The 24,797-nt window shown below is 46.0% G+C and overlaps 1 long non-coding RNA gene across 1 annotated transcript; it reads left to right on the top strand.

Moving 5' to 3' along the window:
* Positions 1 to 830: 830 nt before the first annotated feature.
* Positions 831 to 10,132, top strand: LOC128854180 (uncharacterized). Its single transcript, XR_008453142.1, has 3 exons — positions 831 to 1,141; positions 3,561 to 3,646; positions 9,532 to 10,132. It is a non-coding gene; the product is annotated as an uncharacterized LOC128854180 (long non-coding RNA).
* The last annotated feature ends 14,665 nt before the right edge of the window (positions 10,133 to 24,797 follow it).

Consider the following 24,797-nt stretch of genomic DNA (forward strand, 5'->3'; position numbering starts at 1 on the left):
CACAGTAGGAGCAGGCCAGGGATGCAAACAGCTTTCTGCTTCCTCATCAGTCTGCTCCTCCTTCATACTGATTGAAGAAAGGAGATGTGGAACCTAGGGGCTGGTGTAACCGAGCAGGCTGTGAGGGTTCTCCTACCAGCACAAGCAACCTGGAGCAGAGGCAGGGGCCAGCCCTTTGCCTAGCTGTCCTGGCAATGGTCATGAGGAAGATGGTGATTAAAAGGGTGGCAGGACATCTGGAAAAGGGGAAGAAGCATGTCATGGGGGAAAATAGAAGAAAGATGAAAGGGATCAAGGAATTGCATAAGGAAAGAGAGGACAGAAGATATTTTGTGGTCATGGAAGGCAAAAGCAAATGATGGTAGTGGTGGTAGTGGTGGTGAGCAGGACGAAAACAAAAGGGAATGAAAAGCAATGGGAGAAAATCAGAATAAAGCTAGGACAGGAGAAGCAGAGGAGAGAGCATCCATCCTGCCAGCCCCTATGATGGCTGTTATTTGCAGATAGGAAGTGCTGCCTGCAGAAAAGCTGATTGGGGCTGATTGAGGGAAAGAATGAGCCACGTGTGACAGATGTTAGTCACTTCGCGTAATGCCCTACTGGAAGGCACTTGGATGCTGCAGGGATGACAGCACTCGAAGAAACTGCGTGGAGCACAGCAGCCTTGGGAGCAGGCAGGAGGGAAGATGAATGGCAGAAGTGCTCCAGTCCCCTGATCTCAAAACAGGAAGAAAAGAAGATAGAGCTGGGCGGGAGCTCTACCTTTCACATATTTCCTGCCTCCCTCTGTGCTTGATCGCTCCCTCACCAAAACCAGATGAAGGCTCAAAGCAGATAGGAACTCCCACTCCTTCCTGTGGAGAGCAGAGCTGTCTTCGTGCCCTCTGCACTTCACCACCGGGAGACACATGCCTGCTACAGCCCAGTGTCACTATGCCTTCTGCCCAGGGCTTGCGCACAGCTGGGCACGGGACCGAAGGGGACTGTCTTCTGACTTCAGCTGCAGGAGTGCAGCCCTCGTGATTGCCATGGGGCACCCTCTTGACACTGTAACCCAACTGCCCCTTTGTACAGATGTGGCCATGCTGCGGCATAGCCTTGGAACTGGAGTGGTGGTCCTGCAGCATCTGTTTGCCAGAAGGTATGTTCAGCTCCCACTCCTGTTTGCAGCCTTGACTTAAAAAGCTAGTCAGTAGAGGAGTACTCTTAGGCAGGGTTTGGTTCATGCTGTGCATTCAGCTCCCATTTTCATGGTGGAAATAAGAGTGATTACAGCCCAGAAGGTTGCATTTAGAAGGAAGGGATGTATTGAGCACCTTTGCTATCAGCACCTGTGCAAATTGTTCCTAAAACAATATCTTGAGCATATAAATTACTTGGGTGTTTTGGAAAACAGGCTTTATGAAAGAAAAAGAGCCAAGATAGCTTAGCTTTGGTTTCATACCTTTATGTCTAGCAGACTATTTTCCCTTACTTTCCCTACTTACACATAGGCCTTCGTGTCTAAGACCCTCATTGTTGCAAGTGTTTTCTTTTTTACTCTTCTGCCCCATCTTTTGAGAATACAAAAGAAAAGCAAAACTTGTCGGGGTCTACTTTACTTTCAGCTTTTCCAGTGAAGCAGCTGCCGTATTAGATCATATTCAAACACAGCCCCAAAGAGGTCAAGAGCAGCGTATTAGCTGAACTGTTTATCTGCAGCCAGCCAAGGGGGGATGGTGCTGTTCAAATCAATTTTCTATGCTCCGACTGGCCCATCTTCTTGACACTTAGATGTCACTGTACTGCTGGTGATAAAAAGGCCTGCCAAAATAGGATGGATTTGGATTCACGCAGGGTCCTACAGAGCCAAATGAGAATTGACAATATTAGTCTTTAGGACAATTTTACAGATAAAATTAACCAGAAGAATAAATTTTCAACAGTTTGCTTAATCTAATCTGCTTTCTATTGCATTGAATCTTGCTCCCATCCACCGTTGCCATTTTAACATTTGCAAGAGACAGTGACTTCTTTTTCCTTTCTTGTTTCATGTAATGAAGATCAGGCACATCAACCAGGATACACTTTGCCGTGAAATGCCAGCTAGGAAAAGAATACACACCTGGTTTCTGTAAAGACGAGGAGGAAGTCCCTCACATAGATTAAAAGCAAGAAGAAAAAGTATCAGCATGTTAAATTTGGGCCTGAGGTATAGTCTTTGATATGATTTGAACCTTAACTTTCCCTAAGTTCATCTGGCTTTGGTCTTAATTTTATTATTTGTATAACTAAGGAGCAAAAGCTGAACTTCAATTCCTGATCTGGTTTTGAATTAAAAATAGCCAAAAATTCAGGACTACCCTTATTCTAGCCTAACTCTATTATAACCTATGTGGACCCTTGTACATCTGTGACTATCATTCATGGTTCTAGAAATTAGAAACTCCCTGACTTAATAATAATACATAACACATGTGTAATACTTTCCATCCTTCACTATTACACAAGTGACCAAGCATCACAGTGAGCCTGTGAAGTGTTTTCTCCATGGCAAATATAATGACATTTCATGTGGAGGTCAACTGTGTTGGTCAAGGACACCCAGACTATACAAAAGCAGAGGTTAGAGCTGTGTTGTAGAGCTGGAGCAGTTGTGCATAGCTGTGCTAACCTTTTCTGATACAGTGCATTACACATCAGAGTTCTCAAAAGCTTTTCTTCACATATTTGTACAGACATTTTTCACATCTCTGGCTGAATATTTAGGGAAGCATTTCAAAAAATTATTCAGCTGGCTCTCTGAAAGGAGCTGGAAGAAAATACTTTAGTGTTGTCTATGCCAAAACCATTCTGCCAGCACCTCTTGACCATTTTCAGGACTTGGATCAGGGATCTCAGAACTTGCCAGGCAAAAAAAGGAATAATTTTTTTGCTGTCCCTATGCAAATGTACCCCAAGTTGGGTGTGCTCTAACCCTCTAAAGGACAGCTTGGGTCATGCAGTGACTGCAGTGCTGCAGATCCAAGGCTGCTTTGCTGGGGCTGGTCCCAAGGCATTGGTGGCAGAGCCAGATTTTCCCTGCACTTGCTCCTCTGGGCTCTCAAAGGCAGCAAAGGAGCTGGATGTTGGAGATGAAAGCATCAATGGGATGACATGGGTTTGGAATGCTTCTCCTGGCACTGCCTGCGTAAGAATGGGAAGTGTCCAGTATTAGCATGCAGAAAAAGCAAAGGCAGTCCCAGTCTGGGGAGGATTAAGAAGGGCATTGGTGCAGGGAGCAGGAGCAGATGAGAACGAATGCCACATAATTCACCCCAGGGGACAGAGGTCATTTACCACCTGTTAAGAGGCCATGGTCATCTTCAGACCTGGGCAATGTGCATATCTTCTGTCCTTCCAGACACAGATTCACCTGGTGGAGAATTGTTTGCTACAGCTACCAGCCATACCATTAGCTCAGCCAGAACAGATCACTGCCAAAAGCCCTGCTGGGCCAAAGCACCATTTAAAGGTTGGCAGCCTTCCTTCTGGTTGTATCTTTGTTTCTGAATGGGGTTCTCCCTTTTGCTTTTCAAAAGCTGCTCACAGCACAAGTGAAAAAAGGAAGCAACCTGGATCATGCTGAGGATGCAAAAGGGAGCGCTGCCATCCAAGATCTTTGCAGGTGGGTTTGGTCTCTCTTGGCACAAGCATACCACTAAACAAACAGTCAGGGAGTGAGCTGGTGCATAAGGCATGGAATCTCTTCCACCGCTGAATGTTTCCCCTGCTCCTGTTAGAGTTAGCACTCTTCAAGGCACTGCTGAGGCACAGCCTGATCACTCCCAAAAGCAAAAAACAAGCATGATTTGGGGTTTACCACCAAAAGGCAGCATGACAAACACTACACCAGCCTGGGCTTCTCCTGCTATCCCTGCTCTCTATTTCCACTGCTACTCCAGCAAACCTTGTATCTTCACCCACTTCTTAAGCTTTTTAAGCTGTACCTTATGTTAGGCCATAAATTTTCATACCATAAAAGTCAGCTCTGGTGGGCCACAACACAACCTTCCTGTTACTTCAGATCCTTTAAACAGGAAAAGATATGTGCAAGGGGTCATAGTCAAATTTTAGGACCACAGGGGCTGATTTCTCCGGGCCCAAAGAAGAGCCAAGGCTATATTATTTAAGCACAGCCACCTCGCTTTAAAGGAAATACTGACATACAAGCAATGTAGTGCCTCATGTCTTGGGAACATGAACCAACCCATGCACACTTTTATTTAGCAATACTGATTTAGGCTTCATTTCTGGGTTATGACACTGGGAAAGCAGGAAAGGCAGCCGCATGTTCTCAGCTCCCATAGTCGGACATAACACCCTGCACTGGGTGCTGGACCAAGTTTATATCCTTCCTCAGCATCATGCAGAGAGGCAACAGGCAGGGAAAACAAGGGAAGTCAGATACTGCTGTCTGAATGTCTCTTACTGGACCAGCAGTCAAACCACAGGCACTTCCAGAAAAACAAAAGCTGCAGTTTTAGTCCAGAACTGGATACATGCCTATTTCTGCTCTTGAAAAAAATACTGTTGTCACTCCACAGTAGAGGGAAAAGAACCTTTAAAGCCACTGGGAAACAGATGTTGTCCAAATGGACCATGTCAGTGGAGGCAGGAGGGTTTGTGCAATTAGGCAATTAGGCTGTTGTGATTAGGACGTCTGCATCCTTCAGTGCCCAAAATGGCCATTGGCAGTGAGGATGACAGAAGGAGACGCTGCAGTCACAGGATTAAGGCAAAAGACTTGACACACCTATTTGTATCCGTTGCTGCCACATAGCTCAGATTTAGTGCTAGGAAAGTGACTTAACCCAAAATTCATACAGGTTGCCAGGACTTGGGTGATAAAGTCTCCATTTCCGGAGTATCCAGTTTGTGAGATGAAGTGTTAGATCTGCACTCCATGCTGTGGCAGGAAGCAGGGGAGAAGTAATCTGGACATACAAAGTCGGAAATACAAGAGAAAACCAAGTGTACAAATTGGCCACTTGAAAGTAGAGACAAAATTTGCCATAGTCCTGGTATTTCTCTCTTCTGTACTCAACGCTTTCCAAAGAGAAGCAACAATCCCTATTGGGCTCTGCCGCTGGCTGTTAGTAAAATATCTGGAAGCTAAACATGGTAAACACCCTGTCATTTGGCAGGGATGAAGAGAGACTGAGCAGCTGCTCACAGAGTGGCCATCCCACAGCCATTCCCAGCAGCACAGGTGGCTGCACCTGCTGAACACAGGCTCCTTGATATTGTAGAAAGATATATTATAAGAAATCAAGGAAAGATACATGATAAAAAAATCAAACCAGGAAGCAGGGAGCACTGTCAGCAAAAGATATATTCAACAACATGGCAAGAAAAGGAGGAAAATACCCTTGACAGTAGATGGAAAGGATCACAGCACCTGACCAGAACAGGCTTGTGCTTGCTGCTGGTTCCAGCCAAATTGATTTCCCTACCTCCATTCTGCCAAACACTGGCACAGCGCTAAGCTCCTGGGCCACTGAAGCAGGAAGTGTGCTTGTCATGGATTGCTTTTTCTGGTGATTTCTCCTCCCTCCTTTTCCAATGTGCTTTTGCCCTAGACTGGACTTCCTCCCAGGTTTTGGCAGCCCAAATCGCCCCCAGAGGACTTCACCTTTCCTGGCTGGGGCAGCTGGCAGCTCACTGGGGTGGTAGCTGTCTCTTGGTGCCAGCATTTTCAGGGGTTCTCAGCTGGAAATCAGCAGCTCACTTCTGCTTATTGCAACTCCAACTTTTAGCTCCCAACGCAATTTCTACTCTAGCCTCCACAAAGCTGGCGCCAGAGCAGACAAAAGTCAAGCCTGGGAGCATCATCTTGCTTTAGCAGCTCTGCATCTCTGTCCCTCGGCTCAGGAATTGAAGTAGGACCTTTTCACAAGCATCCCAGCTGCTGGATCACTCGCTTGCTTTGGCTGCCAGCTCTCCAGCACTGCTTTCCAAAAGACACCTGCACACCCAAGGTGCCAACAGGCAGTGTCTACACGTGGTCTGAGTTTGGAATAAACTGCAGTAGAAAAGTATTCAGGCTGGAATTGCACGCTTACACTTTGCAAAGGCCAGCTGGGGACGTGGCCTTTTTATTTTGCTCATCGGCAGCTAGCTATAAGGCTCAGGTAAAGTCAGAGCATCCCCTCAGATAGAGACCAGCCCAGCTCAGTGATTTGAAGTTGATGGGAAGGGAAGAGCTACCACCTAACTGTAAATTTTTTAGTACAATTTTCTGTTCTCCCCCTCCCAAAACATATTTTCTGTCCACCAAAATAATCCTCAAGTGCTCGATTTCAGCAGTCCTGGCAGGGGAGTTAATCAGAGCGCTCACTCCATACTTCATCTCACTTTCTGTTTTCCAGCCACACTCCAGGCTTGATCAGTGTCCTGTGACAGTGAATGGGGTGTCATTGCTGCAGTGGTGGTAATCACATGGGAAGGGGATGGGGACAGTCTCTGTGCCCAGAGCTTGGTGTGCAAATGGAAGTTGAGGGGTTGATACATCCAATTTCTCAGAGAGAGGTCAGCATTTTTTGTGGGAAAGAAGATATTTTTGGTGAAAAATGTTCAGCCAGAAACCCAATCCTGACACAATGTTGGTGATGTTTTTGTTGTCAGGAAATATCAGGGAATTTCTATCCCCGTTTCATTATATCACATGGGACTGGCAGCTCAGAGTACACTAAGTTCTTCTCAGACCTTGGTGCATGCCTGTGTAGGATCAGCTCACAAAGAAGCCACAAATATTGCATCCCTGAGGATGGCTAAGCCTTTGTTTTAAACCAAGGAACTCTGAATTCTGGTAGGTGCTCTTGGGGTCTCAAACCTTGCCAGGATTATCAACGAGGAGTGGGTTGTAAGACAAAGGAGTCCTTTGCCTCTTTTCATTAAAAATGTTGTTTTAAATAAGACACTTTGTGTTGCCACCGTGTGCGGCATATTTAAAAATAAATCTAAGCAGGTTTCTTTTTCTACTTTGTTCTTAACTTTAGGAATGCAGTTAAAAGCATAGGTAAAAGCTATTGCAGAGTGAGGTGACCTGGAAAGGAAAAGTCTATAGGCAAGGCAGCGGAAGGAGTATTAGACACCCTGTTAAAGTTCAAAAATGAGACAAAAAAAAGTGATGACCACAAAAGGGAAGAAAAAGCAAAAAAAAAAAAAAGAGGAACTATGCAGGGGCAGGCTGTAAAGAAGGCCAGGCAATGCTGCAAGGCTGGAAGCTGGTCTGGAGGCACTGCTCTCCCAGTCTGATTTATGCTGGGTTTTTTACAGGGCACCATCAGGTAATGGCTCACCTTCAAATCCTGGCTTGACCCATTACTGTCATAGGTGGTGGCAGAATTACAATCAAAACCTACATCCAATTCCCAATTTTGGAGGTGTTCGGATGTGAGAGTTTTATTTAAGGCTCCCTTTTAATAAAAAAGTGGGCAAACTGTGATCAAGGCGAAGGAATTGTCTCCATTTTCATGATTCACATCTCCCAGCACCCACAAGATATGCATTTCCATGCTCTGATCTGTGCTGCTCTGAAGGACACAGCTGAGAACAGAGCAGGGAGCTGCCTAAACGGCAAAAGAAAGAAAGAAAAACACAGTTACATTTTATTCTTCCTAACGTTTTGCTAAATTGGTTCAGCAAGCTTTCCTGAGTCTGGGGAGCCAGGAAGGGGAGGGAGAGAAACTTCATTAAGTGAAAGATTCTCAGAGATAATTGGGAGGCCAGGGATAATAGCGGCAGCCTGCATTGTGCTGGGAAAGGAGGGTTCTTGCTTCGTATTTGTTAATTGAAGAAGCCAAGAGCAGCTTTCTGAGGGGCCAGGGCTCAGGCTGGAAGGCTGAAGGGATTGTGTATTTTTACTGGTTTAAATAGACATTAGGGGGCTCCATTTTTTAAAAAATAAGTCTCCGAGTTGCGTTCACAGCCTATGCAAACAAGCACAAACTGCACCATCTGCAGCTCCCCCACCCTTCTCCCTCGCAGTCTGGTCCAAGGCTTCAGTCTGCAGAACACTTCAGCCAGGGGAGGTGCAGGGTTGGGGGACACAGCCAGGACCCAGTGACTCCTGGGGAGGGAAGGACTAAGGGATGGAGAGAGGACTACGTGGCCGAGTAGAGCCACATGAGATCTTGAAGAGGCTCAGAGCCTGCCCTGTGCGGCATGCTGGTTATTGCTTGCAGACACTGAAAATTAAATTCTGTTCACCCCCACCCCCCCCGCCACAAGTTTGTAGCTCTATCATGCAGGCATCAGGAGTTTGTTAAATATGGTTGCAGTTTTGCTCATTGAGGAACAGATGAGATCAGTTATTTTTCTAAAGATGGTGTTTTTTTGTAAATACCTCCAAAGTGCTGCGCCTGGTGATATTTGCACATTTATTGTCTTGTGCCCTAGAAGTATCCAGATTAAAAAAAAAAAAACCTATATCTGACTAATTAAAAATCAGTGACATCATAGTGTCTTCTTAATTTCACAAATGCTGCCTTGTCTGTCTTGACTCTTCTGTGCAAATGGTAAACACTTTGAGTCTGATCCTCATTTGCCCTAAGGCCCATTTAGTCCATGCAGGAAAGTCAAATCAGCCTCAGCAGGCAAGCAAGCAAGGGCTTCACCTATTGCAAGCCTTCTCAGTGTGGCATAGAGAAATTTCAGCGTAAAAGAGAATCCAATTCTTGAACGTGCAATGCTGTGCAATAGGCTAAGTCCTGCAAACTGCTCAGCGAAATGTTTTTGCCAACGTCAGTTGTTGTTTCCCCTGAAAACTGCTTGCAGCTCTAGGTCTGTTGTGACAATTAGTGATAAATCACTGGTGGGAGTTTGGGCCATCCATTGGAAAAGCTCCCAGCAGCCAGTTACCAGGAGAGCAGCAGGGCACACGGCAACGTCATGCTTCATGTTCTTTCTACTTTTAATGGCAAAGAGTTGGAGGGTTATGTTTTAGTTCTGCATATACTGTGTCAGGGTAAAATAATGTTCTTTTCTGGCAGCAGTGAATCAGCACGCATCCAAAATTTGCCTTCTTCCGCTGCACATGCTGCCCCCATGGAAATCAGTGAAAGCCTCATGCAGGCATACAAGGGCAGGATTTAGCCCATAAATCACAACCCAGATCATAAATACATGCTTGAACCCTCTCTTAATATGATTCATTAAGAAGGAGTTTTTACGGTTGGGGTGGTTTTAATTATCGTTGTGTAATTTTATTGTTATTGTTTCCATTAAATATTAACAAACGTTCCTTATTTTTGGTTAACAAAGATCTTTCTTAGATTGCACAGTAGTTAATGAAAACCACATAAACACATGCAGAAAGATACCAGGACTCTCATTCAATTAAATATAAAACTTAAAGTAGAAGATCTATAAAAATCCAGATTGTAATGTATCATAAATAAATACGGAAAACTAACAACTGCCTTGGGTAGAGTAGTAAATTTATAGCCTGAAGATTTGCATTTTTAAGGTCTGCATCATTGTCTGTGTTGTGTTTGCTCTCACCCACAGAAGATGCACATCCTCAGACCCCCAGCCCCCAGCCTCAGCTCATTTTCTTGGCTTCTTTAGACAAGCCCTGCAATTACCACCATACCCTAACTCTGCCATTGCCCAGCATGATCTCCAAGTTTCTGAAGCTGAGACTGAGGCCACTTTCTAATCAAGGAGTGAGAAGTCACAGACATGCCAGGTTTCCCAGGTGTTTGGTCACTGGAGGGCTGGAGTTGTGTATGGTGAAGTTGTCCCCACACACACTGTGGACAATGCAGCTGGCACTCCTAAGCAAGACCTTTCCTCCCAGAATACGGAGAAAGCAGCTGATTCCTCAGCCTTGGCTCCTCCCATACCAAAAGGGGACTCTGCAACAGTTCATCAGTCTGAGATTGTCCTATTTCTTCAAATAAGTCTGGACAGCAGTTGGCTGTAGCTTCCAGTCAGTCGTTGACACCAGATGGAAAAGAGACGGATAAAGGGCTGCTTCAGCTACTGATACACAGTCCCTGAGACCATTGTGCATCCAAATGAATTTCTGTGTAAAACTATGTGAAAAAAAAAAAACCAAAAACAAACAAAATCAAAACAAACAAAAAAAATACCCCAAAACACTATCACCAAGATGCACTAGTTTGACGATCCCGTAAGGAACAGCTAACATGTTGTCAAGATAGCTATCAGAAGGCATAGCTAGCCCACACACAGATTCCTGCCCATTGAATGGTGTCAAGACAATAGTCACAGCCTCAAAATTCATGTTCCAACCTCTTGTACCTCTTTCAAGATTAACCCTGACATCTTAGCTTCACAAGTCTGATAAAAATTTTGGAAACTCTACTAGTACTTCTGCCAGTGAAAGCAAAGTAAACCGGTCTCGAGACCAGAAGCATAGCTGGAAGCATGGAACAATCAGCATTGGAAGAGTTAACGGGTGAGAGAAGTGGAAGGATTTAATAATGGCAAAAATTCTGAGACGTCTGCTCCAGCGTTATGGGTGTGTGTCAGTCTGACACAGCTGTTGCCATGGTGGCAGAGTTCTCCCAAAATCACTGAAAGCGGACAAGATGGATGAGTGCCTGAGCAAGACACAAGAAAGGGGAGAAGGCTGCAGATGGGAATGACTTGGCTTTCGTAGGTGTGGCTTGGTGCTAGTACTGTGAGCCAGCTAATGTAAAAATGAGTCTCGTGAGCTCCACAGTCTTGTCCAGCTGGACAGGCATTTCAAGGGCCAGAGCGAGCTGTTAAAAAAATGGAAAGCCCTGATGTTTCGCCCAACATAACCCCATCTCTGTTGCTCCAAAGAACGCAGGTAGGTGCAGAGACCTGGTGCCTGCAATATTGACAGGAATGGCTGTAGAGAGCCTTGAGAATCAAGGCTTTCCCAGGCAGCCAAAGATTTTGAAAAATGCGTCCATGTGCCTGCTGCAGCTGTTTGGAGAGGCAGGAGCGTAGATGTGACTATCAGAGCCAGGAAGCCCCTCAGCTGCTGGCAGCCAGCAATCCTGGGAGGGAAGGGCGGGGAGCCCAAGGCACGCCAGGAGCTGGGGCAGGACAAGGCTTACAAAGTACAAGAGGGACCAAGGCTGGACATGCTGGGCAAGCATGGAGGGGTGTACATCCCTCTGGGCCTGGGGGGCCTGGAGGACTGGGATGGAAGTTTGAGGCAAGAGAATGTGGGATGCGAGCCTGGGGGAGAGAATTTTGGGTTTATGGACCCTTTAGCAGGAGAGGGGAAGACTGGAGGCACAGTGGGTCATGGGTTCCTGGAGTTCTCAAGGACAGGTGCTATTTGGCCCCTTGTGACCGTTCCCCATGCAGAGAAGTCTGGGGCTGCTTCAGCTCCTAAGCAGCACTGACATTACAGGGAGGCCGGCTTGAGCACGAGCTGATGCTGGCAGGGGGAGGCTGTAGAGTCAGAGCAGCGATTTGTGGCCCGGGAGCAGGAGGAGACCTGCCCTTCAACATACTGGACCACCAGTAGTGTGTCAAATCAGGCCACGGAGAAAGTTTTAAGCAGGGGTGCGCTCATACAAGCAAAGCCACAATCAAAGCAGTGGGGCTGACTGCTCTGGGGTTTGCACATCTTGTTGCATGCAGTTTTCAGTACATTTCTCTTTCCCTTCATCTTGCCTCTCTAGCAGGAGGTGCCCACTGTTCATTTCTCCCTAAGGAGCAGGCAGCTGCAGATAAGGAATGGTGAGCTGCACGTGCAACCAAAGAGGTTATCTCCCAGCTCAGCAGCAGCGGCGCGGCTCTGATGGCTTGAGCCATGTGAACCTCTGCAGGCTGTAGCTGGCTGGGCTTTAGCTATTGGCACCAGCACACTGGTTGCATCGTTCCAGCGCGGCTAGCGAGTATTACAGAACAAGTCAGAAGTATGCTTAACAAACCACAAGCTTGAAAATAAGGGAAAACACATTTCCTATCCTTGCCAAGGTGGGGAAAGATAGTGCTTTCTCCAGCATTGCTTTGCTAGCACGGTAAGGATGGGTCTTATTGTTTAAAAGGGAAGCCAAAACCACACAGTTGTGTTTGGGAACGTGGGCTGGAGTGGCGGGATGGGGGGAGGCTGTGCAGAGAAACCTCTGTGTTTATACACAGTGCGAGCAGCAAGTTGTGGTGAGGGTGGAGATACGGGTGAGTATTTTCATGGGTCTGGTGCACACTTGATGCTTTGTGACAATTAATGCTTCTGTATCTTTTTTTTTAAGTGGAAGAATTTTCCATTCTTCTAGCCTTTGATCAGGTGAAATCATTTTATACTCTTGTTACTTTCCTATTATGCATGAAGTTAATAAAAGTTATCTTTGATAATATTGTGGTAGACATGTTTTAACTCTGTATTTCTGGGTTTAATCCAGCTCTCCATCACCAAAAGGGGACAACATTAAGTAGATCAGTGAATTATATGCCAAGAGTTTGGTGGGTTCTTTTAATTGATAGACTATTCATTTTTGAAGGATCATTTATGGATTATTTATTGTGGTCTCCAATGTCCAACTCCAATATCAAGAAGATAAACTGCAAACCCTTAATTACACTTGCGTGTCCTGTATGTGTTAAGAACCCATAAAACAAAGCACACGCGCACTCCAGGTTTGTAATAGTTTGATGAAGATTTCTAAATTTTTCAAGCTGCCAGTTCATTTCAAAAGACGGATTGCTTCTCTTAGGATTTCATCTACGTAACTATTTCTGTCCTGATTATGTAACTGCCCCATATTGTTCCTCCTCCTGCTGCCTTTGAGTAGCACCTGGAGTTCAAGTGAAACGGTATTACTGTTTAGCATATAGGTGACAGACAGTAATGTCTGTATTTGCGGGAAGATGCTGTTAGGGAGGTATATGATATACAAAGCGAAAGGACACCATCTTAGCTCCAGTGTTTCTGCAAGTGGCAGACAGATAAAAGCACAGAAAGAGCATGTGTCTAGTCAAGTGGCTTTGTACCTAAGCTCTTTGCAACCCAAAGTTATCACATGGCAGGAAGCACAACACCAAAATATGATGGTGGGTATCACTGTGCTTAGGCACCTATGCAAGGAGACGTGTGAATAAAGAGCAGTGTGATCTGAGAAGGTCTTGTAGCTGGAAGCTTCCTCCTCAAGACTTGAGGACACACACACATATATATACATATATATATACATCTATATATATATGAGGAAGGTTTTGTCCAACCAGAGGGGAGGATGAGTGCTTTCTCTTCTGGAGCCTCAGAGGTCTGTAGGACTAAGAGACAGGAGTGTCTGGCCCTGGGCTACAGCTATCAGCAAGGTTCCCCAGATACAGAGTTCCACATCATCTCCAAAGTTTCCATGTCATAAAGTAAAATATGATAGCAAGCACGTTTTTTCAATAGTATGATGCTGCAACTGAGATTTCAACTGCTGATAAACATAAGCAGGGCTCTTAATTTTTTTGTGGGAAGAAAAATTACCCCTAGCTGCAGTGTTTTCCTTCTGAAGCCAGTCACAACATGTCTTGAACTACACAGGACAGTGTTTTAAGTTTCTCTTCTACTCCTTTCCCTCCCCACCAGTGTATGGCCTTCATTAACATCATGGCTTTGTAGTTCCTCTAGCTATCATAATTGAATGAGAACACCTGTCATGCATTTTTGGAGGAAGGAGGAGTTACAAGGATGGGTTTTAAGCCCTCTAGCTGGGGATGTGCTGCCTGCTGTTCTCTCCTCTGTCTTTGTGGTGAGGGGTCCAGGAGAGGGAGGTCCTGGTTGCACCAGCACCAGCATCAGCTCAAGCTTCCATCAGATAGGAGGGTGAGGTGCCCACACTTAGGAGAAGGGGTGATGAGTGCTTTGTTGCCATGAAAAAGCCAAACTCAATCAATGCCAATTTGATTGTTAAGCAGGTATTCCTTTAATACACAATACAATGTCGGACGCAGAGGGAATCATTTTGCCTAATATGTGTGTCCATTGATGCTGGTTACAGGACTTTTATACTGGTTAAAAATACATATTCTTATAGATTCTGGGAAACGCTAGTTACATATTCTGGGGAAATATTGGTTTAAGATACATAGAACTCATTATCATAGCTTATCACCCACTCTCCTTTGTACGTCACAGTTCCTTTGTGTCTTCAGAATCCTCTGATGCTCTTTATCTTATCTCCTTCCTCATTGTGTCCTCTTGGTGAGCTCAGGTCTGTCCTTTGTTCCTGCTGCGGGACTGTCCTTGTTTTAACTAGTAAACAAGCTAAACTGTTACAATCACATCTTTTCTTACTGCAAGCTGGCCAAGATTTGATTCTTATTATTCTTATTATTGCTTAAGCTAATTCATTCCCTTAACATAATGATTTATTCCTTCTACCAGCCATCATGGTGCAGAATTATGCAGCAACAAAGGGGCGCATCTCAGGGATCAGGGTATGCAGCCACATCCTGGCATGGGTTTGATGTGCCAAGATCCAGTCAAGTCCCAATGTCAGTGTCAGACTGGTCAACAAGCAGGTTTAGAGGGACATACGTAACCCAGCTGGTGTTTGCTACTAGGGTAGGAGGGAGCAGGGCAGCCTCATAGAGCTAGTGGGTGGGGGTACCCATCTCAACACTACATCTGCCCCGCCTGGGGCACCCCACATAACCTGCAGACTGCCCTTTGGCTGATCCTGCTCCATGCAGGAAAGCCAGGACGGCCTCTGCGGGGCCTTTGAAATCGCTTGGCTTCCAGCACAAGCAGCTCTTTTTTATAAGCAGTCAGCAGGGTCTGTGAGTGGGGTGGGAGAGGAGCAAGGGGACAGCAGGAGGGGAGCACACCCAACTCGCTGGGCTGCAGGGACCTCTCTCTCCTCTTAGACCACGCCAGAAAGAGGCGTTTGTTTCCAGCAGATGATTTGCAGCCCCTGCACCTGTGGTTATCAGCTTCAATATATTTTAAATTTAACCCGCATCATCTGTTTATACATCCAGTGCTGAAATATGTTTTTCTCTGGACTTGGGGCTGGGATAGAAACCCGGGAGAGGGGAGAAGGGCTGGCTGGGGAAGCTCTACAGCCAGGCTGATGATCCAATTAAGTCAACAAAGAGCCCTGGTGATACGATCTAAGGGTTCAGGAGCTGGGACTAAACAAGGAACCGCAGCAGAAGGCAGAGCCAAGCAAACATATGGAATAAGTTACGGGGGGGAGACGGTTGAGGCGAAGTGCAGAAATGAGTTCAAGAGACGCCTGGGCTTTTCTCAAGAGAAGGAAAAGGGCTCGAGGGGGTCTGCTTGACAAAGCAGGAAGGGGGGATTAAGATAAAGCCAAAAGATGGAGGCCTGCTGTGCTAACTGGCCTTTGCTTGTTCCTGGAGGGTTTTTTTAGCCCTTTTATTTTTTTTTTTCTTTTTTCATTTGATTGTAACAGATATTAATGTAAATAAAGGATGCGGGAACTACTGGAGAGGCTGGCAGTAAGTTAAGGATGCGCAGAATGGAGTAGGAGTGGAAGCTACCTAGCAACCAATGCGCAGCAGCCAATAAAATGTACAGATAGGCAAAATCCGGGAGGGAAAAAGAATAAAGCCCAGGACCATGAAAGACAAACCCAGACATTGCATCCCCAAAGTCCTACGCTGGCCTAAGCAGGGGAGTTGTTGGTTGTGCAGTGATCCAGGGTCACTGACACCAGTCCCAGGGTCCTGGGATAAATTCCACCTGCCTCCATCTCTCTGTCACTGTGGCCTTATGCCACAACTTGGTTGTGTCCAAGCCCTGGGCAGCACCTTTGTAACACCTGGGTAAAGTCTCAACCAGATTTATGGCCAGGATGGTGTTGGCAGGTGAAGAAGGTGGGAAGCAGAGGTCCACATGCCAGGTGGCCAAGGGTGGTGGAGGTAGTTGGAATGAGACCCGGGAACCCAGAGGAGCCTGTCTATAAGTAGCAGGGCTGTTTTGGCTGCTCTCTGTAATCCCCCAAGGATGCCATCTCCCTGCCCCAAGGAGCAGCCTGCCCAGCCTGAAACGCCACCTAGGCGGGCATGAGCCATGGTCCTTGCCCAAGCAGGATAGAGAGGGGAAACTGGTCCACAAAGAGCATCCCTGCTATTCTTTGATCTGTTTAAGAGGTACTTATGAAATTTACCTGTAGTTAAAGCTGTGTGACTTTTTATTTCAAGCAAGACCTCACTTTTGATCCTGTAACTGTGGCATGATTTATTTTTTAAAGCATATAGTGTTACAGAAAATGACACCACAGAAGAGCTTATCCTCAGGCTTGCTGTGCTGTTGGGAAAGACATTTGTCTTTCTCCAGCATGTAAATGCAGTTTCCATTTTGAACCTTACCTCCACATCGTTATCGAACACAAAGCTTGTTTGTCTTCAGACTGTGGAGACTTTTTCCCAAAAGGTCGAGCAAAATTGGACAAGTTGTCTTTTTAATTGCCAAGCTTCAAAAAACCAAATCGTTTACCTAAGTATGCAAATTTGCCGTGTTTCCTTTCTTTAATGTGGGACTTTATTTACTGAACTGCTGTTACTTCACCACTGAATTTTTTACCCAAGTGAAAAGTGTTGACATTTCTAAGCAAATATGGCATAATTAAGGAGTTGAGGGGGGAGGAGGCCAAAAGGAATTTTTGCCCTCTCCTGGCTGGTTGGAGGAGATGTCTCCACTGCTCTCACATATGTCATCGTCCTTTCTCCCAGGCCCTAGGCAGGACCAGCCACAGGAACAAAGAGCAGGGCTAGAGCTCCACTGCACGCTTCAGGGGTCAACCTCATCCTTATTTTTATGTGGGCCCCACTCTTGCATGCTCCTCCATATTAATGCCAGTAGCTTCTGCCATGGCTTCCCTTGGTACACTTGCGTCATTAAAACTAAGCACATTCATGCTTGCAGGATCAGGGACTTGTTTTGCAGTAATGGATTTGTTGCAGAATTACAGCTAACTAGCTGTGTCTTCTGCAAAAAAGAAAAAAATTGGTTATGCTGGTTTTTGAGTTTCAGGCCATTAAAAATTACCCAGAATGTACAGTCACTCAGTAGCAGCTTCGTAGATAAGGATTTAATTATAAGCCCTACACTCACTTATACTCTTTGAATACCAAATGTATTTTGTGATTGCTTTCAGAGCACACTATTTTTTTTCCCAAGAAATTTGAAAGCAATTGAGCAATTTTACAGTCTGGAGTCCTGATTCAGCAGCCTTCCCCATTCAGCAAAGAAATAATGTGCTTAACTCCAATGGGACTTGGGCACATGCCTAATTGGGACCAACATTTAAGATCACATTAAAATTAAAATCTTAATTTTTGAACCATTTTTACGCCTCTATGCGGAACACAATTTGGTTCCATGACTCAAACTCCTATACAGAGATGCCTTTATAAAATCACCACTTTGCTGTGGACTCTAGTAATGTGTACTGCACAAAGCCCAGAAGGCTTAACGGAAAGTTTACCAGGAGTTTTTATGGAAAATACTTGGAATATGTTCTATTTATTACAGTGTATTTATGTATGCATTTGAACACAATGTATATACTCGAAGAAGGAGGAATTAAAAAAGGAAACTCTGAAGATGCCCCTAGGGAGTTAGCCAAGCAGTTCAGAGCAAGGATAGCTGAGAGTAGGTCTGTAGCTGGAAATTTTCCCTGGCCAATGACAGCTTTCAGCTTCTCTCAGTTGTAGGGATTTTTTGCTTCTGTTTTTGCAGCATTTCTTGCTTTCTTTTGCCTTCTCCATCCCACATCCCAGTTCTTGGAGAATTACATGCTTCAGGATGTCTTTGCAATGCTGAGTTGGCCCAAGGCACTCGCTGACTTGTGTTGGAGACCCAGGTTCAAATGCAAGCTCTGCTCAATAAAATATTTGTACTTAGTCTTCCCTTGTTCTAATCATTTGGCTGCTGTCCAGGCAGGCCTGATACTATATCCTCCTCCAAACTCTGGCTTTAAGGAGAAATTCCATTCTTTTCTCTGTGGAAGTTTATAGCAGCTGCTTTGCTCCTGGGGAACAAATCAGCTCTGATGAGCTTGCATTGTCTCATGGAAAAGCTATTTTATTCAACAATTTCTAAGCAAGCTGTAGCCAGCACGCTGGGCTTTGTCCCCAGGCTCTGGATGATATGTGATCCACAGGCACCGAGAACTGTGCTGGGCTGCCAAACGCCGGTGACCTGGGAGTGACTGGAGACCAGAAGCCCTGTGGCTGGGATCCACCCTCTGCCTTGCCTTCTCATCCGGTGGGATGGTCTGGTGAAAAGGTATTTGTAAGCAGTCTCTGAAGAATACGTGGGAAGCACTGCGGTCACTTAGCCTGGGTGGGTTAAACCAATATGTGTGTGTTGAGCCCCCAGTGCAGCTAATGTGAGACACTAATGGAAAAGTGTAGGGTATGTTGAGAGTGCACATGGGAAATGGTGGTTCAGTGGTTTTGTCCTGCTTTGGCACCTCAGCTTCACCTGAGAAAGGGATGACCCAGATAGGGTGGGACTGGTTGCACGTACGTTCAAGAGGGATATTGCATCATGTAAGAGGACCTCTAATTTGGACTAGAGCTGTAATCTTTCACACTTGCATGTTAAAGGGCAGCTAAACTTCATCTGAATTTTCCCCAACCAGATATTTTATGACCTGTTACACCAGGGTGAAAAAGAATTCCCCCCAACAGTTGACTTCATTACACCAAAACACTTATGGCTGTTTCGAACTGCAGCGCCCTTTGTGCCTCTGTTGTCTGCTGCAGACATGCCAGGTACAGGAGGAGGAAAATAGGACACTGAAAGGGTTGTATCCCTCCACTGTTGAAACACTCCCAGCTGCAATGCTTTGCCCTGCTCCTCCTTGCCCTGCTCTTTCCCTGGTGTTTTGGACATCAGCAAGTAGAGCTAAAGCCCTGCAAACCTTCCTTGGCGGGAACGATGGCACTGAACCTGCACATCATCCCAGAACCACAGTGTCTTCACCCAGCAGCCTCTACACTGTGAATAATTGGCAATATACAGCCTGGCACATCTCATGTGAAAGTGTGCTGCATATGCTGAGTTTCAGGTCCTTTCAGAGCACCCTGCTCACTAAGAGCCACGCCATCAGGACATCTCAGACAATCGTGCCATCAGGACATCAGGACAATCACAGAGCATCTGCTCAAATAGGAAGAGCGCACTGCTTCTCAGCTCGTTTCAATGTAGGACATTCAGAAATGGTCATTGTTTCTGTTTAGTGTGATGTACACAGGGAAAGAACATGGCCAGCATTAACAGCCTTTGAAAATCACAGACATAGCACCTAAAAATCAATACAAGTATGCTATCAGCGCATCAAGGAGGAGCCTATTAAAAAAAAAATCCATTAAAGAACAACAATTATAAGGTACTTGCCGTTCTCCATGTATTTCCTTTTATTTCATGTTCCCCTGCAATTCCCTTGTCCCCAGCTTCAGGTACATGGTGTAGTGGTGGACTTGGCACTATTAGGTTTACAGTTGGCCTTGATGATCTTAAAGGTCTTTTCCAACCTAAATGGTTCTATGAATGTCCATTCTCCCAGGGGATGTCAAGCTTTGAGAAGCGGCACTGGTCTGTAAGGCAGGTAGCAAGACCCGTGGGAAGTGTCCAAGGGAAATGCATCTCCCTTTCAGGCCCTGTGTGACTGGGGCAGTAATAGGCTGTAGGGCAGTTTTGCTTTAGGAAAGTTACTGCCAGTACATTGTACTCTACTGTACTGCAAGGCAGTACCTACATATTAAATAAAGAGTGTGGAGGTTTTTCTCACCATTATAACAACACTGCAAACTGCTATGTTATTTATTGTCGTATCATTTTTTTGCCAAGGGCTGTAGCTTGTGTATTGGTCGTTAGAAGCAGAAGCATTTGCAAAACAGTTTAAAAAAACATCTTGTGCTGTTATTCCTCAGCTTCCATTTGCAAGCGCTCTGTCTCAGGAAAACGGCAAAACTGCCTGCACACAAAACGCTGCCAGATGTAGAAAGTAAACGAGCTGAGAAAACGCAACGCTTTTTATCATTTCTTTCAGCTAGAGTAATCATACGTGTTACTCGGAACAACTGCAGGAATAAAATTTTCAGAGGGAAATGTGATTTAGCTGAATTTCAAATCCTTTTTGCTTGCTGTTTTTTTAACGTTAGCTGGAACTTGTGCCCATGGCTAGTTGTCCTGGAGGGTCTGTTGGGGTTTCCATGATGTGAGCAACCCCAAAATACCATCTGTCTGTCACCCATTTGCTTCTTTACCAGCACCCCACGCTACAGCCACTGGGCCACATGCCACGGCCAAGAGCAAACAACGGCAGCGCACCAGCATTCTCAGTGTGTTTGCTTTTCTCCCCCATGGCAGTCAACATGTAATTGCAGAATATTTGGAGGAAAGGCAGAAATGAAGGTCAGGACCCCGCAGCCCACGCCTGCTGCCACCACGCCGACCAGCCGCCCCTGCCGGCTTTACGTGACATGAATCGGCAGCAAGCCTGGTCTCACCCTGGCCGTGAATTGCATGGGAAAAGGAGTGGAGAGTGCTGGAGCGATCTCTTGGGATGTTGTTTTAGGCACCGTGTTCCCAGGACAGTGCCCCTGGCTCCAGCAGCTGGCAGGGATATCTGCCACACATGCCTGCCAGTCCCTGTATCAGTAACCGCTGGCTACTGGCTTTTGTCATTCAGATGATGATGTCCCTGTGTCTGCACCATTATTGGGCTCTTAATATTTAGCAGCCTGTCGGGCAGCTGTAATTAGTTTCTCTCTAGAGGAGGCTGTGGTTTGGGAGGGCTGCAAAAGGCATTTGCAGAGGTTCAAACGCAAGGCGGTTCAGGCTTAAATGTGCAGGATCGTGGGATTAAAAGAAGTGTTAAAATGTGCCCTTTGTGATGCGCCTTCCAGCTCCAGTGGCCAGTGTGCACAGCAGTTATGAATATACACAGCTGATTTAGGCGCACAACGTGCCAGCAGAGCTGCTGCTGCCCACACAGCCGAGCAGAGGATGGCTCTTCTGGCCCCTGTCTCCCCACACTGGTGGGAGACACCAAGATCCCCCATTCACACAGGCATCCCTCCCCAAACCACCCTCTGGCCCCAGGAGCGTCTCAAGGCCCCCAGATCTCCTCCACAGAGGACACTCAGACCCCATACCAGCACTCTGGCATTGTTCTACCCTTTTCTTTGCTTCCCCTGCCTATTCACCAGCTTCCTCACCCCAGCCCATGGGCTCTTCCCTCCCCCAGACCAATAACTCTTTTATTGGCACCAGGAATGGCTGAGACAACACCTTAAGGCTTAATGTTTTCTGTCCCAAGTCAACCAAAAGAGTTTGCACTCCCCCTGCCACCCTATTCCTCCCAAGTCCTGTATATCCTACATGTCCTATCTATTCCAGACTACTAGCACTAGGGAGGGCAGGCTTGTGCTTGTGCACAACCCGAGAATAATCCCATCGTGACTGAAAGTGGACCCATGAGCCAGAAATAATAATTCCAAATATCTTGAACAGCCAGAGGAGACTGGCTGAGATAAAATGTCGCAGGGAATTCCCTGCCAGCACAAACAATATGAATTACAGAATTAGTAACACAAAGTATGGTTTGCTGTCCTGGCTCTGCAAAAATAGGCTGTGTCTGGCAGTCTGAAGGTAGCACAGGGTGGTGTGAGAAGGGCAAGTCTGGTGGCACATTGATACAGCTGAAAAGAAGCCAATTAGTGGTTTTGTTCGTGGCTTTTGTGGTGTTTCATGACCTCCCTGGTTGTGCATATTCTCCAAAGGTCGGTTTGACCTGGATCGCTGGGATTCAGATGTTAATTTTTTTCTGACGGGATAGAAATGGCCAGCCTGGCATCTGGGACATATGCGCGTTCCTTCACAGCAGGTCAGAGAGGCAGTTTGGCTTTCAAGGCAGCACTTGTCCTGGCTGAGATGTTTCTAATATGAAGGCAAGCTTATAGTGGCCAGAGCAGCTAGTTACATCAGATTTTGAATATTTGAGGAAAAAAATCCCTATATGGAGCAGCTCCAGCTTTCTTCATGTTTCTCAGTCCATGTTCATTCCTGCACCATGAGATTCCCACTCTGCTTGACCGAGTGTTGCAGGAATTGTTCATACCAGCTTGCTTCTCAGTGCAGCAGAGGTGAAAGCAGCACAGATATTTAACAGAAGTAACCCTCACATTTAAGCACATTGCAGACATTTACTGCAGGCAGCAATATCTCTGTTCTACAGATAGGAATTTTAAGAGAGACAGGGATAACCTGAATTGCCCGAGGTCCCAAAGGAGCAGCATGGTGTGATAACAGAGCTGCGAGTCTAGTATCCTTACCTTGCAGACTCATGCAAAGCCTGTTAGACAAAACCTCTCTAAAAGAAGTTTCTCTTTGGGGAAACCACTGATGGAGCTCCCATCCTGCGTTCCTTTGGCAAACTGCTTATTGCAGCCCATGCACCGCTTTTGAAAGCTGTCCTAAATCCTTACGATTTCAAATGTCTCTGCTCCAGGTGACCCCTAATCTCCTACTAGCAAACAGAAGTATTTTTAAAACTAGATAGAAATTAATTCTTTTAATGCTCTAACATTCAACAAGATAAAAAAAAACATTTTCTTAGAGAGACTTCTTGTGCAGCTAATCAGCTCAGTAATGCATTATTTTGATAATAAGCTCTCCTTTCTTCATTTGGTAAACACAGTATACATTATTACTTTCTCTGTGACAATGTTAAATAAGGGAAATATGCTGTGGATGGGGTGGTTTTCTGTGTTTCTGGTCTGATTCAGACAGTTTCCAGACAACAAGATGTCAGAGCTGGGAGGGATGCCACAGCTGCTTGCGTGGGTTAAAAGCAACTCTGCCACTGACTGCCTATACGTCCTTGGGCTTATCACTTAGCCTGAAATATATCAAGTTCATTACTTTTAGGCTTCAAGGAGGGCTGTAGGATTTACAGATTATTGGGCTTTTCCAGGGCTTCACATGTGACTCCACATAACTTTCTTCCACGGGAAACGCTCAGCAACAGGAGAATCATGCATGCCCCTCCCCCAGGATCCCTGGACCCCTAACTTGGAGGCAAGCAGAGGGGATCCAGCAGGCAGGATTAGCCAGAAAAAGTACCAGATCATGACACAGGCAGAGCCAGCAGCCAAGAGTTTGTGAGTGAATGTGCTGGCACCGCTTATTGGGATGTTAACTCCAGAGAGGGAAGGAGCTGGCTGGAGCTTCTGAAGGGTGCTGGCAGCAAGGAAAGGCGCGGATCCACTCCCCAATCTTCTCTGCAGAGAGCCGGGATGTGATATGGGGTGTAAAGCTGTATTAATGTCCAAAGTGCTGCTTGGCTCACACAGGAACCCTTTGTGTCCTTAATGAAGGGAAAAAACAGGGCTTTATTCCGAAGCTTTGTGTATAATCAGATGCCATGTTGTAAGGCTCTGGAAAACACACCAGAAATAATAATTGGGAGGAAATAAAAGGTTTAGTTCAAAACAGTGTGTGATTTAAATAAGAAGTGAAAAAGAAAGTGCGCAGGATTTGAGCATCCAAAGAATGAACTTTTAATTCATTTGCATTGAGATTACAGGGGGAGGGACAGCATTTAAACTGGTATAAAAAACTAGTTTAGATGTAAATGAGAGATAATGGTCTTTGGTAAGGAAATAAGCGAGGGGATGAACTTTGGCCCGTCAGGAGTCCGCAGCAAGTCCTGGCGTTTTCGCTGGAGCTGGAAGCCCCAGATGCAGTAATTAGCAATGAGTTTGCGGATCTCAGCACCGGCGGAACAAAAAGGCATCTCAGCGGAGCTGGGCTGCCAGCTGGGAGAAGGGGAGGTGAGCTGGCACACCGCAAGGGATCATTACCCAGCAGTTTGCAGAAGGGAAAAGAAAAGATCCGAGGTTGCAGCCTGGGGCAGACATAAAAGCAATCTAGGGTTTGCAGGGTCTAATAGTTCCCAGAGCCCTGGCATTTTCAACTGAAAACTTCCCTCAGCAACTGAGCCAAAGGGGTAGAGGATTTTAAATATGTCCTGCAATGCTCGCAGAGACAAGTGCTCCTATTCTTTAACCCTTGAAGGCTCAGCAGATTAGTTTGGATCAGTGTGGGGCACACTGCTAGAGTGTGTGATTTGATTTATAATCATCCCATACACCTGTGCTTATATCCTCGAGCAGGAGTGTGAAGTAGCTCATAAGCACCTTCCTGCTGTAGCCAAACTGCTGCACTCACCTCCAGCCCGGGATGGTGACCGCCGCACAGGCAAGTTAAAACTGCATATGTACAGCCCATATGCATCCTGTATGCTAATAGAGTCTCATTTGCCAAAGTCTGGCCTGAGATCTGAGGTTTGTTACCAGTATTATTTGTATTTATTGGAGAGCTGCTGGTCCCAGTTTGCTCTACGAAAAGCCCAGCTCTCCCCCCAGGGTTCCTCAGCTTGTAGAGGGATTGAATGAGCTGCTTATTACTATCGTGTTATTATTTTTTAATTGCTTGCAAGGAATGGCCTCCCTGGAATGCAGCATTTGTTTTTGCTGAAGCTGTCGTGGCCCAAATCCTCCAACCCAGGATGGCAGCTTCTGGCATAGCAACCCCTCTGCTTATGAAAAAATGTGCCTCTGCTCCCTTCCCTGTGTGTGGTGCAGAGCTGTTCACTACGGGCACATCTGATGAATACCGTCTGTTGCCACCTCTCAGTAGCCTGCCTAATCCCAGGCAGATTTGTTATAGATTTACATGCAAAGTGACCTGTTTTCTGGGTCCTGTCAGGAAAAAAATACCTCCACTGTCATCCAAGTGATGCATGAGGCAGGCAGCCCTTGGGTCAGGCCCAGGCTTTAAG

This window comes from Cuculus canorus, chromosome 1, assembly GCF_017976375.1.
Source record: "Cuculus canorus isolate bCucCan1 chromosome 1, bCucCan1.pri, whole genome shotgun sequence".
NCBI lineage: Eukaryota > Metazoa > Chordata > Aves > Cuculiformes > Cuculidae > Cuculus > Cuculus canorus.